Raw genomic sequence first — 13763 nt, forward strand, 5'->3', positions numbered from 1 at the left:
CTTTTAGAATTGTATGTTATGTTTTTTAATGAAAGCTCTAGACATTTTCATTATTTTGACGACAGCAACCTAATCACTTTTTTAACTTTTAAACTTTTTTATTTGTCTTAGTGACACAGGTCTCTACAACTGATACTAAAAAAAAACTATTATGCAAAATTTGTATTAAATACAAATATATATATTTTTTACATTAATAGATGAAGAGTTATTTTTATGAAATTAAAAACATTAAGACACATATAGAATTCGGGCTTAGGTCTTTCAAATTATATTCAACGACTTACTTAACTATTGTCAAGCTATCGAAGTCTAAAAATACATATTTTTTTAGCTACTTTTATTTTTATAATAATGGAAAATTTATTATTGCCAAATCCAAGGTTATTGTTATAAAAATTGCTATTTTTATTACATAAATGTATTTAAATTTATTGTATTTATATAAATATACACTAGTATGATGAAATAATGCATTTTTTTATTACCTACATTCTATGTTTAACATTAAAAACCAGATATAACCGATGTGCATAATTATGTAAATTATTTTTATTTGCTTTGCCATAACTTTTTTTATTGCTCAACAGTCAATAAAGTATTTATTAGGTCAGTAATTTTGCTGGATTTTGGTAAATAATTTAAGCAATCAGAAATTTTAACGGTCAGTACTACAATACATACAAGTTAAGTTTTCAAAGTAAATATAGAGCCTATTTATCTATTTATTTATTAATTCATTATGGCCAAAGCGACACTCTGGTAACACTGATGTGACGGCGGCGTAAGGCAGCTCGTTATTTTGGTGAACCTTAACAGGAAGATAACGGCCGGTGGTGCCTCGTCCATCGGCCGTTATCTTCCGCTTATATTATCACGTAACATAATTTGTAAGCATAATTTTTTCATATATAATAATATAATTTTGAATTACAAACATAGCAAAAATAATTTTTAATTTGGAGACTTATTCGTAGATAATATATTTAGTAACATATTTTAACAGTTTTTTCGAAAAATGCCTACAAATCAAAGATTATATATTGTATATGTATTATGTTCAATAATAACTTATAGTCTTGCTTCTAATATATACAATTTGAATTAAAAATATTAATAATATATTAGCACATATAAGGTAAAGATAGGAAACCTAAAGAATTAACTTAAAAATATTGCTTGGTTTTGCTTCATCGATTTATTTGAACCAAGTTATAGATAGTTTTACTTCCACCAATACCTACACTTAGTTACCTTGTTTTCCGCACAGTTGAAAACTAGAAAGAAAAATACCATTAGATACATTGTGGGGTTTTCTATTTGTCTTTTAAACGTTTCACGTTGATTAGGGGTTTGTTTAAGTAAAATGTAAATTATTTTACTTTAAAAATATTACATTTCAGCACAAATAATATAGATGCTATATAACTCTTAGGGGTTTGTTTGAGTAAAATGTAAATTATTTTATTTTAAAAATATTACATTTCAGCACAAATTATATAGATGCTATATAAAACGTACACACAAATGTGAATCATGAATCTACAAAATATTCATAACCCATATTGAAAAGTAGGGGAAAAACGTTTTGAGTTCAGCACCGGCAATATTGTAGTATTTTTGTACGACGTCTTTATTCTGAAGCAACACAGGCCTATGAAAAACTATTTTTTTAAAAATTGATTTAGTTTTGTTAACTGATTTTTATGCAATTTTTAGTGCTAATTCTTAAATAGATTTATAAGTCCTTATAGCAACGTTTTCTCAACGCTTTCAATTTTGGATTTCAAAATTTTGGATTAACATTGACGTGAAAAGAGAAGCGACCGCTTTCCAACTGTTGATCAATGCTTGACGTAGCTCCGTTTGGCGCGAGCTCGTGGCGTGTATCTCATTTTTTTTATGAAAGCTCCTAATGGAAGTGTATTCTGAATGGAAATGTCTGATATAAATTTTACGCTGGTCGAGATGGAGAAGGTTTTTTTGATCTGCTTACCCTCGACGTCTAGACCAACTGCTACAATTTGTTGTCTTTTTTATATAAAGGTCTTTGCGCAACTGTCATGGTTTGTTTTAAAACATTAATGGGGGCACTTATCATCTCAGGTAGCACACTCTACCGGTTCGTCGGCATTTGTCAATACGATAGCATTTTTTTGTATTATTAAAAGTACAGAGTGTTTATTGTTTATGGTCCATTTGGGTACGCATTTACCGAATTCATCCGAATAAAGGTTCTCAATTATTCATAGTTTTCAACTATTCTTTATTGCTTTATATTAATTATTTTAATATAATATTAAAAACATTTAGATTTATTATGCTTTTAACGCGTATTTAAAATAACTATTTTTTGTCATTTTTTGCGTGGTGCCGATAAGATCAATTTCCGGATCTCTAATGGAGCAAGAGTATTTTCATGTCCTTTGCAGGTGATCGTGGATGCTTTTGTGATGGCATATCATAATAAAAAAAAATGTTAAAATATTTAGTGTGGTTAAAAAGTTATTTTACGGTCTGCGTGATTATTGTTTAATATGTTTAATCATGTGTTTTTGTTTGGCAAAGCTCCTTTGTTCGATGGTTACTTTCTACTGAGAAATTACATAGATAATAATATACTCAATTCGAAATCGCACATAGGTGCATTATTTCTTTTTGAAGTATACATAAATATATTTCACATTTTTACATAAGGTCAAGATTTTGTTGTAATATAATCAATTTTCATTTGCTGAGCAATCAAGATAGCTATCTAGAGTGAAATGCAATAATATAATTAATTCGGTAAACCGATCGGATTATGAGCGATATTTTGTACGTGTTCTGAATCCTTTGAATTTCAGTATTTCGTTTTTCTGTGATTCAAACTAAGATAAGTAAACATACTTCATTAGGTAGCAATGTTTACTAATTCATATTTTCTTGATCATATAATATACTTTCACTTTAGGGTATAATTTAATTAACACGTTTCCCTCTAGCACATAGTATCCGATGAAACATGAAGATCCGTTAAAAACCCGATGTGTATAAAGCGGATAACATATTTCATCCGCAAAATTGAAAAACTCGTCGAGAAAAATGATATGCTAATTTTTAACCCATCGAATATAAATAGGCTGAGCATCTACCGAGGAGCAACAACAAACAAAGGAATCGATCCCTAGAGGTTATAAAACACAGTAGGCTTCTGGCGTTAGTCACACGCCCTCTTCTCCTCTTCTTAAAACTTTTTTATGCATATAATTTCGAGAGAGTTTTTGCCACACATAATAATAATATGAAGAGCTTTACATTTACTTTATTAAATTCAGCATATCAAATATTTTTATGCATAATTCCAGCATCAACAGTATTGTGTTTTTCATTTTTAACTACATATCAGGGTGCGGCAGAACCGATTAAGCAGTTTTTAGGTTTATAAAAAAGTTTAGGCGGCGTAGCCATAGGGGCGGTTGACCTCGCGGCCAATGAGACTCTTCGGTGATTCCTATTAGATTGTTTATTAAGTTATAATTACAATTTTGACTATGGACGATTACGGCGTGACGTGTCTTGCGATGAAGGTGTGCAAGTGATGATGTATCAGGGCTCTGTGGCTGCGTGCGGCGAGTGTCAGGTGTGATCTGCAGGTCTGTCGGTGAGGGCGCGTGGCTGGTTCCTCCGGACGGCTGCTGTCTGGTGCCTCCGTCTCTTGTGGTGCCGTGGACCGTCTCATATCTTGGATCGTCTGCCCTCTCCTCGTCGGAGTCCGGGCTTATATCCTTCAGGGGGATGCACGCTAGCTGGCCAATCACGATTGTGCATCGATCTCCTAAAATAAATAAATAAATTGTTCATTTATTTTTGTTGACTATCATAACTTAATAGGTTTACCCAATGTGTCATATTGACCATTATATAAATAAATTTAATGTCAATGGTGATTTAAAAAACAATAAAGAAAAATAATTGTACGAAGTGGCAGTGAAAAATAACTTGAGGTGTATATTATCCACCTCAAGTTATTTTCCACTGCCGCTTAAATAGTGTTAAAGTGTTTATATCCACCCCAAGTTATTTTCCACTTCCGCTTAAATAGGCTTGTGGTTAAATAGCTGGGGGTGCTGCCGTATTAATATTTTATAAATATACACCGTCGAGCGTTGGAATTATATTAATAATATTGTATATGAAGATATATAATAATATAAATATAATTCCAACGCGTATTATGTTTGACAGTGTACATTTATAAAATAATAATACGGCAGCACACCAAAAAATTTAATCAAGAGTAGCCATTGGGTGGACTTTTTTCACAGGACAACCGACATACTTGCCAACTGATCAGAAAAAAAATACCTTACTTGATTGACTTTTGCATATATATGTAGAATTATTTATGCGAAAAATCATAAAATTTCAATAAAATATCTTAATTAGTCTTATTAAAATATCTTTGCTATCAAGCAAAGTAAGCCCCGGGCGTTAAGGTGTTGATTGTGTTCATCCTGTTGTAACACATTAGGCTAACGCCTATCATGTATTAAAGACATATGTTTATTATTGATGTTATATTTAAAATAATTTTGAAATTATATGTATCAAATTATTATTATCATACGATGTCATTTGAATACAAAATAGTATATACTTAATGCTACTTATATTCGGGAAACACTTCAAAAACACGATACATTGTGGCATAAGTCGTAAGATTTTTATCGTCGCATTTCACCACAGGAATCCATCTATATACTTTTTCGATTAAATCGTAAAAGTTTCACCGGCCAACAAATGGAAACGAAGGAGGTCCAAGTCGTCTGTCGATAATGGACGTCCTACACTTGTACGAGACCATTTGTCTTGTTGTCGCCGCTGCTGCCCCTCTGGGTCACCGGTACATTTTACTAAAGGAATAAAAGGGAACTTTTCCCACTTCCTTGGGAAATAGCGCCGCCTAAATTCGGTAATAGTTTAGCGTCGGGATGAAGATCTATCGTTCCATTGCCTTTTTTCGCTGTAAACGCCGGCGATAAAGCAAATGATAATTTGTTATCGCCAGAGATATATTTTGATTTACGAAGCGCTATTTCACGTGCTTCGGCTAAATAAATGTTACTTGACAGATGTAGTATTGTGTAACGCTAAAAAGTCTAATTCGGGTCTTAAAAACTTTTTTTTATTATTAATGTGTTTTATGAGAATGTCAAGATAGCATTTTCGGACCGTAAATAAAATTGACATATGATCAATACCTTCTGGCGTAAAGGAACATTTTATTGTTATATTTTATGACTAACGATAAAAAGTTTGAACTACTCGCCAATATTGCCTGACGCAGATTCTCAACTCATAATATGTTTCAAAAACGACACTCAAATGTTGTCATAAATACATATTTTTACAAGATTTACAATCACTGCCCTTTTTATAACGCTGCATAAGTAAAAGCTGGTTAATGCCTAATATGCATACTTATTGAAAGGTGAGAATGACAAAAAATTGTTTACAAATATTTTACACACGAACTTGCCTTATTTTTGCATAGGTAATAAAAGAAGACACTGAGATAAAAAAACAATCCGAAGGTGTTCGTGCTCGAGTTTGAAAATATGATACTTTATCGGAAGATTGAAAGTATTTGAATGACCAATAATTTTTTGCGATTTTCAATTACTCTAACCAGCCGGCTGTGATCTAAAAAGCCGCTCTGATAAAAATAAATTGCGCATAAGCAGAATGCCAATCGATTGAGGGCTTTTTTTATTTTTCGTTAATTTAAACCAGTTTTGTTTGTGAAATAGCAATTCTTATTATTATTGTCCATAGTCTCACGATTATTATTTACAGCCAAAGGAGCCTTTTTTTTGGTAAAACAACTGCAAAATAGCAATTCTGAGCTAAGCTCGAAATTTCAGTGGTAAATTTAAGAGAAATTATATAATGGGAAAAACAGATATTTATCATATTAATTAAATATTTGCAAAATACAGAATCATTCACAAGTCAAAAAAGTTATTCTTAAAAAAAAATATGTAAAATAGGGAAAGAAATTATTCGCAAATTTTTTAATGGCTCGATGAATTCTAAGGACCCTCGCGACTCATTAAATCATTAGAATACATTGAAGAAATTAAAAGTTCATCATTAACGCGACAGTTAGAGAAAGAAATTTCGTTCAGCCTTACAGACATTGGCGTAGCTATGGGGGGGCGGGCTGCCCCAGGCGGCACTTACTTGGGGGCGGCATATTCGCAATGGGATCGTCTAGTGTGGTTTTTAACCTTGAATGCACTAAAACATATATAAATCTACGTATAACAAGAGCTTATTAATAACCAATTTATTATTTTAAGAAATGCTGATTTTATGACCCTGCCAAAAATGTATGGGGGGGGAATTTTAATTTCTCTGAGCAGCACATACCCTAGTTACGCCACTGCTTACAGAGAGTAGTGTAAGAAAACCAACATCTTACGGGCTAATGAAGAAAGAATTCAAAATATATGAATCGATGGATAAAAGAACAAATAATTTATACAGGCGGCCCTCGACTTTCGAACGTTTCGAACAATTTTTTTAAATTTTTTTTTTTAAAAAACGTTCTGATAGCGGTCTTTTGCTTCAATCGGACGTTCATATGATACAAACAGGTCTATGATATGTTCAATTTTGCACAATAAAAATATAATTAAAGAATACGTTCAAAATTGTGGAAAATAAAGATATATTTCCACAATCTTTATTGATATGTTTCCAAAAAAACACAGCAAAAAAAAAACATGGATCAAATGGAAAATCTTTGTCATCGTAGATCGATGACCAACATCAAAAAGATGTCCCTCTGAGTATTTGAATTATTCAAGCAAAAGCTCTTAGTTTGCACAAAGATTGAAAGGATAGAATAAAAAAATATTTTAACATGGTTTTTCAAGCAAGTAATGGTTGGTTTTACAATTTTAAAATGAGGTATTTTTTTCATAATATTAAATTTACTAAAGAATCGGCTGATTCGGATATAGATGTTGCAAGAGAATTTATTTTCTAATTATCCAAAATTATTGAAGATGTAGAATATTCCTCTAGCCAAATATTTAATGTAGATGAGACAGGTTTATTTTGGAAAACTCTTTAACAATGAAAAATATGAATGAAGCCTTCACGCACCTTGACAAATTTTGAAATATTATGGAAGATTGTGATCCCAATGGAGAACGCATATCTCAAGTGCGTGGGGCGATCAATAAAAACATAGCATGTTATAAAATACTATATGAAGAAAAGAAAAAGAATAGTGGAAAACAGTTGCCTCTTGATAACTTTTCAAAGGAAACACCCGCAAACCTCACTTAAACGTGTCTCTGAAACGCCTCTTAAACATCTTATATTTACTTTATAAATAAATATTTTAAAATACACACAATTTCATTTTTTTTTACTTTCCTCGACTTTCGTACATTCAACATTCGCGAACATTTTCAGGAACCAATTATGTGCGAAAGTCGAGGGCCGCCTGTAGTCCTGTTGTCGATTAAATCAACATCAACACAAAACGAGAGGAATTTTTCCACGGCCAAATTTTTTTAACAATAAAAAAGAACGAGGATGTTTAATTCTACTTTAGATGACATATGTTTTTTAAAGGGTTATTTTAAGAATAATATGTAATATTGTATATATAATATTTTACTGTATTACATACATTTTTTCATTCATCAAAAGTTCTCAAGAATTTTCGAGAAATCTGAGAAATAAAAATCATTGCGAAATCAGAATGACTAGATTTACCTAGTTTATACAGATTTACTCCGTTATAACGCATTGGGCTTACGCCTTACGATTATTAAAGTTTAAATTCGAATATCTTCTCTGAAACAGAGTTCTTATATAATATAATACATGCTTTTCTGCGATAAATTAGAGCTGATGAGGCGTAACAAATTTGTAAAGAAATTCTAATTATTGTATAAATAAAAAGTTCAATATCAACTAAATATATTGGGTATATTTCAAAGATTTCAAAAAGTTTACGCATAGTACATAAACAAAGATTCTCTAAAGTGGTAAAAAGTTTTTTTTATATTGTATTTGCTCTTTTTTATTCTCTAAGAGTGAAATATTTTATAAATTTTGCGGTGCGGTTATTATTAGGCGGTTGTTTTATTGTCGTATATGATGTTTTCTATTAGCGAATTACTTTTGTCGCCACCGCTTTGTATAAGCTATAAAATGCATGGACTGTTGCGGTTTTTAATTGTTAAATTCATGGGTAGAATATTAATTAGTTACAGCATTCCTTAGACAGGTAAAACTTTAATGCACTTTTTATTGACTATGAAATTAAAAATATATGTTTTGGCCTACAAACTTAATTTAGGATTAGGGATGATTTATTATTTTTTAGTATAGTGCCTTGATTTAGAACTTAAGGCAAAGAAATGGCTTAAGGGCATGAATATATTCTTTATATTATTATTATTATGTAAAAAACTATTTAACCAAACTCTCAAATATTCAATTTAGTTATTATTACAAAAACCTTAAAACCCATAAAATATGATATAAAAATATTATGAATTTATCGATTATACTGTTATTATATATCTTGCAATATATTAAAGTATCAGTACATTCTTTGGAGCATTTACAAAGGATAGCATAATATATATAAATCATACAGGAATTCCGTCTCAATTTCCGCTACGGATTTTTCATATTACGGAATATAAGGAAACGTCGAACGTCGTCGTTCGCTTTGTATTACACATGTGCAATTTTATTATACATTATAGTACGCGCAAAGTTTATGTTTATGTTTACGGGCTCCTTGGTAGTATGTAAAATATACACACACATTTGAAATTTTCACCGCGTCAAAATATGTAAATCCGACATCGCAAAAAGCCTGAACGACAAGTTTGCACACGACAAAGGCATTATGCTATTAAATTTTGCAACGCCACACACTTGCACTAAATTTTCTAGCTTATATCCATTCCATGGTTATATAGTACATATTGTATGTACAACCTCAAAACGTATGAGCATATAGTTTACATCGAATATATCCACAAAAGCTTCGAAGGCACGAATTATTGTATGGAAATTTTGTGAGTATCCACAGGGGACGCAGTGTGTGGAGAATATTTCACGCGTCTTTTCCTCATACATATACCTGCTAAACAAATGAGCAAAAAGTATATGGGGGTGAGCGGTACATCGCGGCGTGTTCCTCTTCCCACGGGATACCTCAGTGGTAAATCTTCACAATCGTCACGGGTCTTATCTGTCCCTATCCCCCACAAAGCCCAAATTCAGATGTGCAGTTAAAACGAAAACGTGAAGGTATTCCGAAATATCTTCTCCTTTTTTTGCTTGATTCCATCGTGACCATCGTGACCATTATACCCACATAAGCATAAGTGCTTATGTGGGTATAATGGTCCCCGATGCTTATTTGCCTGTATCTGCTATTGATTTTGCTTTCCGGGATTTTTCTTTTCTATTTACAACAAATACATGTTTTGCCATCGTTTATACAATAAACCTTATATAAGATAAACCGGAAGTAGGCAATATATCATTTTTCAACAATAATATGTATAAAAACTAAATTTATAGATATATTCGACAGTAAATATTATTTCTAACTCACTTATTTTGTCTCAAATATTGGCCGTAAGATGCTAAATTATGTTTGTCATTATTATATTAACCTACTATTTTTATAATAAAAGGCAAACACAAAGTATTATACCTAATTACATATATACAAAGATAAATTAAATTTATTCTCTAGATATTTTTATTTATATAAAATGTCTTAATATTCAAAAGAACGGAAAGCTTTATAGAATGTCAATATTTTCCTAACTGTCTATTTTATTAGTATTGCTCTATACGAATACTAATCAGCAGGTCATATAGTAAATTTGCATAAAAAAAAAGATGTTCAAAACTATGAATCGTTAATAGCATATTGTGTAATGCAATTAGTGTGTGACAACTTGGACGCAACCCTTACCGCTCTAAATTACAAAATTTACGGTGTGTTCGACCAATGATTCCTCAATAAACGTGACCGCAAGAGCGTTAGAGTATACCTAAACGGGACAATATTGCAATATTTAAAAAATGTCTTCCACAAACGTCTTAGCAGAGTTTCGAGCATTCCAGGACCAAGCTAAGATAATGATTATCTCATAAGGATACCTATCAAGCTATGACGGTCAGTTTTTTAATAAAAATATATTTGATTTTATATTACAATAACGCTCCGGCTCACTCTTCACTATTAATTAGTGATTTTTGGCACAAAAACGTCACATAATCCACCTGTAATTTTTTCCTGTTTTCGCAGATAAAAATAACATCGAATTGACAATGTTTTTTAAATATATATAAAGTAAATTAAAATTTGTCAAGGGAATTGAAGAGAAGTTATACTCAATAGTGCATTCCAAAACTGTTTTGTGGATTAAAAAAAAGTGTGTTAAATTTGATTGGTTTTATTATAAAGGTGCAATTACAATATTGAAATAAATATAAACACTTTTGTTAAAAATTAAAACTGTTCTGAAGTATTAAGCAATTTATATATATGATTGTTGTTGATCAGATATTTTACGAATATTGACTTTAAATAGAACCATATTTACAGTTTCATCGAGAACGAATTTCTATTTACCAGGAAGGTGCTTAGTTGCCTATGGCTGCAGCAGGACTAAAGGGTGGTGAAGGAGGCGATTCGCACCGGGTGCTAAAATGGAAAGATATTATTATCAATATTATATTTTTTCAGGGTTTATTTTTCCGATATCCAGTAAGACCGCTGCTGAACTTACTTAGTAAAAATCAACTAAATATCAGACTTTTTCAATTACTCTTGATAAACTCTTTCGAGATTTAAAAGTCATTTTGACTATTTATTATAGTCAAATTGTGTAAAATAGCCATAAGAACGATTTATTATGCAACCGAAGCGTGCAGCAACATAACCATGAAACTTTAACGATGACAGTAAGATAACATTAGCGCTTCCTGAGTTCAGAAAAACGAATTTTTAATATTAAATCAGTCTACCGTCATCATATCCAACCATTTAATTACTGCGTGCCCCCGTTATATGCGCCGGCGCTGCAATATATGCACGTTGGTTTCGCCTTCAGAAAGGGTTAATTAAAAAAAACTTGCCGTTGTTACTGGCTTAAGAAAAATAGTCTTAGAAAGACATTGCATTAAATATTCAGATATTAAGGATTTAAAACTTTATTGGTCTCAATATTAGTAATTTAAAATTATTATTTATATATCAGCATAAATGAATGCATTCTAGTTTGATTCCATAACATACGATAGAGGAATATAGATTATTTTGTTTTATCTGAGTTAAAAGGGCGTTTAAGGTGTTCTGGAGAACCCTTCGGTATAGAAATGAAAAATTTATTTATCTCGTCTTCTACTCTCTAAACCAATCTATCTTCGGTATCTTTTCTTAGTCCAATATCATATTTTATTGAGAATATGATCAAAATCGCGGTGTGTGTGTGCGCGTGTATTGTAGATACACGCCATCTTATTTCTGGTCCCTTTATGTTGCGTTTTGGGATGAAGTTCGGCAAGGGTATACACTAGACAAGCGGATAAACATCGTTGCCGACAAAAAATGGCCCTCCTCTTTCTTTTGTCGTAAGTGTTTTATGCGGAAGGCTCGATAAATTGAAAAACGACACACACGACACACCCACCCACGTCCCGACATAAAAACGGGATAAAGCGACAAGGGAGCACCCGGGGACAATCTTGTTACAAAGCAATTTCATGTTATTGAATAATGAACATGGAATATTTTCCGACGCGCTGTCGACCGCGGGATATTTCACAAAAAATCGCAAGAGCGCACGAATCAGCATACTTATGTGCATGCGGAGGCTGTCTGGAGGCGATACAAGATCTGCAGCTGCACAAAACGTCGCGCTGAGAGGCAAAATTTAAACATTACGTAAAGGTTTAAAACAGATGTAATGTAGAATTGACTTTCGAATAAAACCAGTTACTCCTGTCTTGGAACACACAAGAGTTTAACCTAACTTGCAGTGAGAAATCAGCAGCTTCTCTCTTCACGTTATTTCTGGGCAAGCTACGACCTCCAAAATCAAGAGTTTAATCCAATCACTGGATTACGAGACGCAAAACAGGTAACAAGAATATAGTTCTGCAAATTTACGTGACTCAAAATTGTTGCACAATAATAATAATTTATGACTTAATAACTTTGACTTGTATAAAAATAAAGACGCTGACATTTAAGTCAAAACACATGCATTGGTTCAAAAAAATAGAAAAAAAATCTCGAAAACTTATAAAGTGGATGCGAGTGAAAAGTTGTGATTTCTAGGGTGAAAACTATGTACCGTTAAGTGAGCCATAAACGATTTAATACTTCTGACATATATATCGCGTGAACAGTTAATAACTCGCAACACATATGGCAACGATATTAAACTAGAAATATTGATTAGCAATATATTGCAAAGGGGAGACTGCAAATATTTTTAATTATAAAATATTTTATACAGAACATCAAAAATAGCTTTCAATCTATTTTTTCGAATAATAGGAAAAACCTGGCTCGTCACGTAATTAACGTAATAAACACGTGTTCTCGCACCGTGAAACGCTCCAAACGACACGTGAGGAAAAATCGGATAATTTTCGCGTAAATTCGTGTCAAAGCGACGTTGAATGATGACCCGCGAAGAGCAAAGTCACCGTACACATTTACATAGTGATTCTCAAAAACGTCAATCCTAGATCCTCGGGACCTCTGAAAAAGGGACCTTGAAATTGTTTTCGGCTGGCATAATAAGGGCTAAATCTTTCGAGCAGGTGTGATTTATGCCCGCTCAAAAAAATATGCGTGGGTGCTTTTAAAAATAACAAGAAAAATCGAGAGCTTGTTGTCGTAGAAATTTTCGAGTGACAAAGAATATTTAGCATTTCAAAACATTATCAAGTATAACAAACAGTCATATATTTTCGTAAGTTGAATGTAATAAATCTGGCATTGCAAATCCAACTGTCCATGCAGTATGTTCTGAATTCGTTTTTTGAGTGAGTCGCTGAAGAGTTTGCTAGTTTACTTTATAATTTAGAACACTATTCGATAGTTTTATTACAAATTTCGTTCGTTGTCACGATTTACGTGCTATTTTCTGAAACATATCTACCGCGTAAATCAAAGTATGAATGAAATTTAAAAAAATCTCTAAGAACTATAACTTTAAGTTGCCAACGTTGGCCCAAATTTAAGTACACCTTTTTTGTATAGAGAAGCTAGTACAAATCCACATAATTTATATTATATTTTAATTCCCGTATAAACTAAAAATATTTTTAAAAATAGGCTTTAGAATTTGATGATTTTTATACATATTTTGATGTGTGTTTTACAATTTAAATCGATAAAATCAATTGCGTCGTTCGTTTTCAAGCGCGCCAATACCCGGGATTCCCCACTGTCAGATTTGTTCACATGACACTCATCTGTCAAGCGCGCGCCGGGATACAGCTTAGTGCGATTAAATAAACAGTGAAATATGTTATAATCACAGAATTTTTCTTACAAAGTGTTAATTGCAGATAATTTTAAATGATGTAGCACTTAATATAATTAAAACTATAAATTATGAGTGTGCCAGTAAGTGTTTAGTTATATGAATAATATATCACGGTTATTCTAACAAAATTACTATTTACTATCTAAGATCAAATAT

The 13763-nt window shown here is 31.9% G+C and overlaps 1 long non-coding RNA gene across 3 annotated transcripts in view; it reads right to left on the bottom strand.

The window, feature by feature from the left end:
- Positions 1-3487: 3487 nt before the first annotated feature.
- LOC148236374 (uncharacterized) overlaps positions 3488-13763 on the bottom strand; it is a 457594-nt gene continuing 447318 nt past the window's right edge. For all 3 annotated transcript variants that reach the window (XR_015809189.1, XR_015809191.1, XR_015809190.1), the window contains one exon: positions 3488-3817. This is a non-coding gene — a long non-coding RNA (uncharacterized LOC148236374). The remainder of the gene's footprint in view (positions 3818-13763) is intronic.

This window comes from Plectrocnemia conspersa, unplaced genomic scaffold (assembly GCF_051122295.1).
Source record: "Plectrocnemia conspersa isolate PC_06_02 unplaced genomic scaffold, ASM5112229v1 ptg000003l, whole genome shotgun sequence".
Lineage (NCBI taxonomy): Eukaryota > Metazoa > Arthropoda > Insecta > Trichoptera > Polycentropodidae > Plectrocnemia > Plectrocnemia conspersa.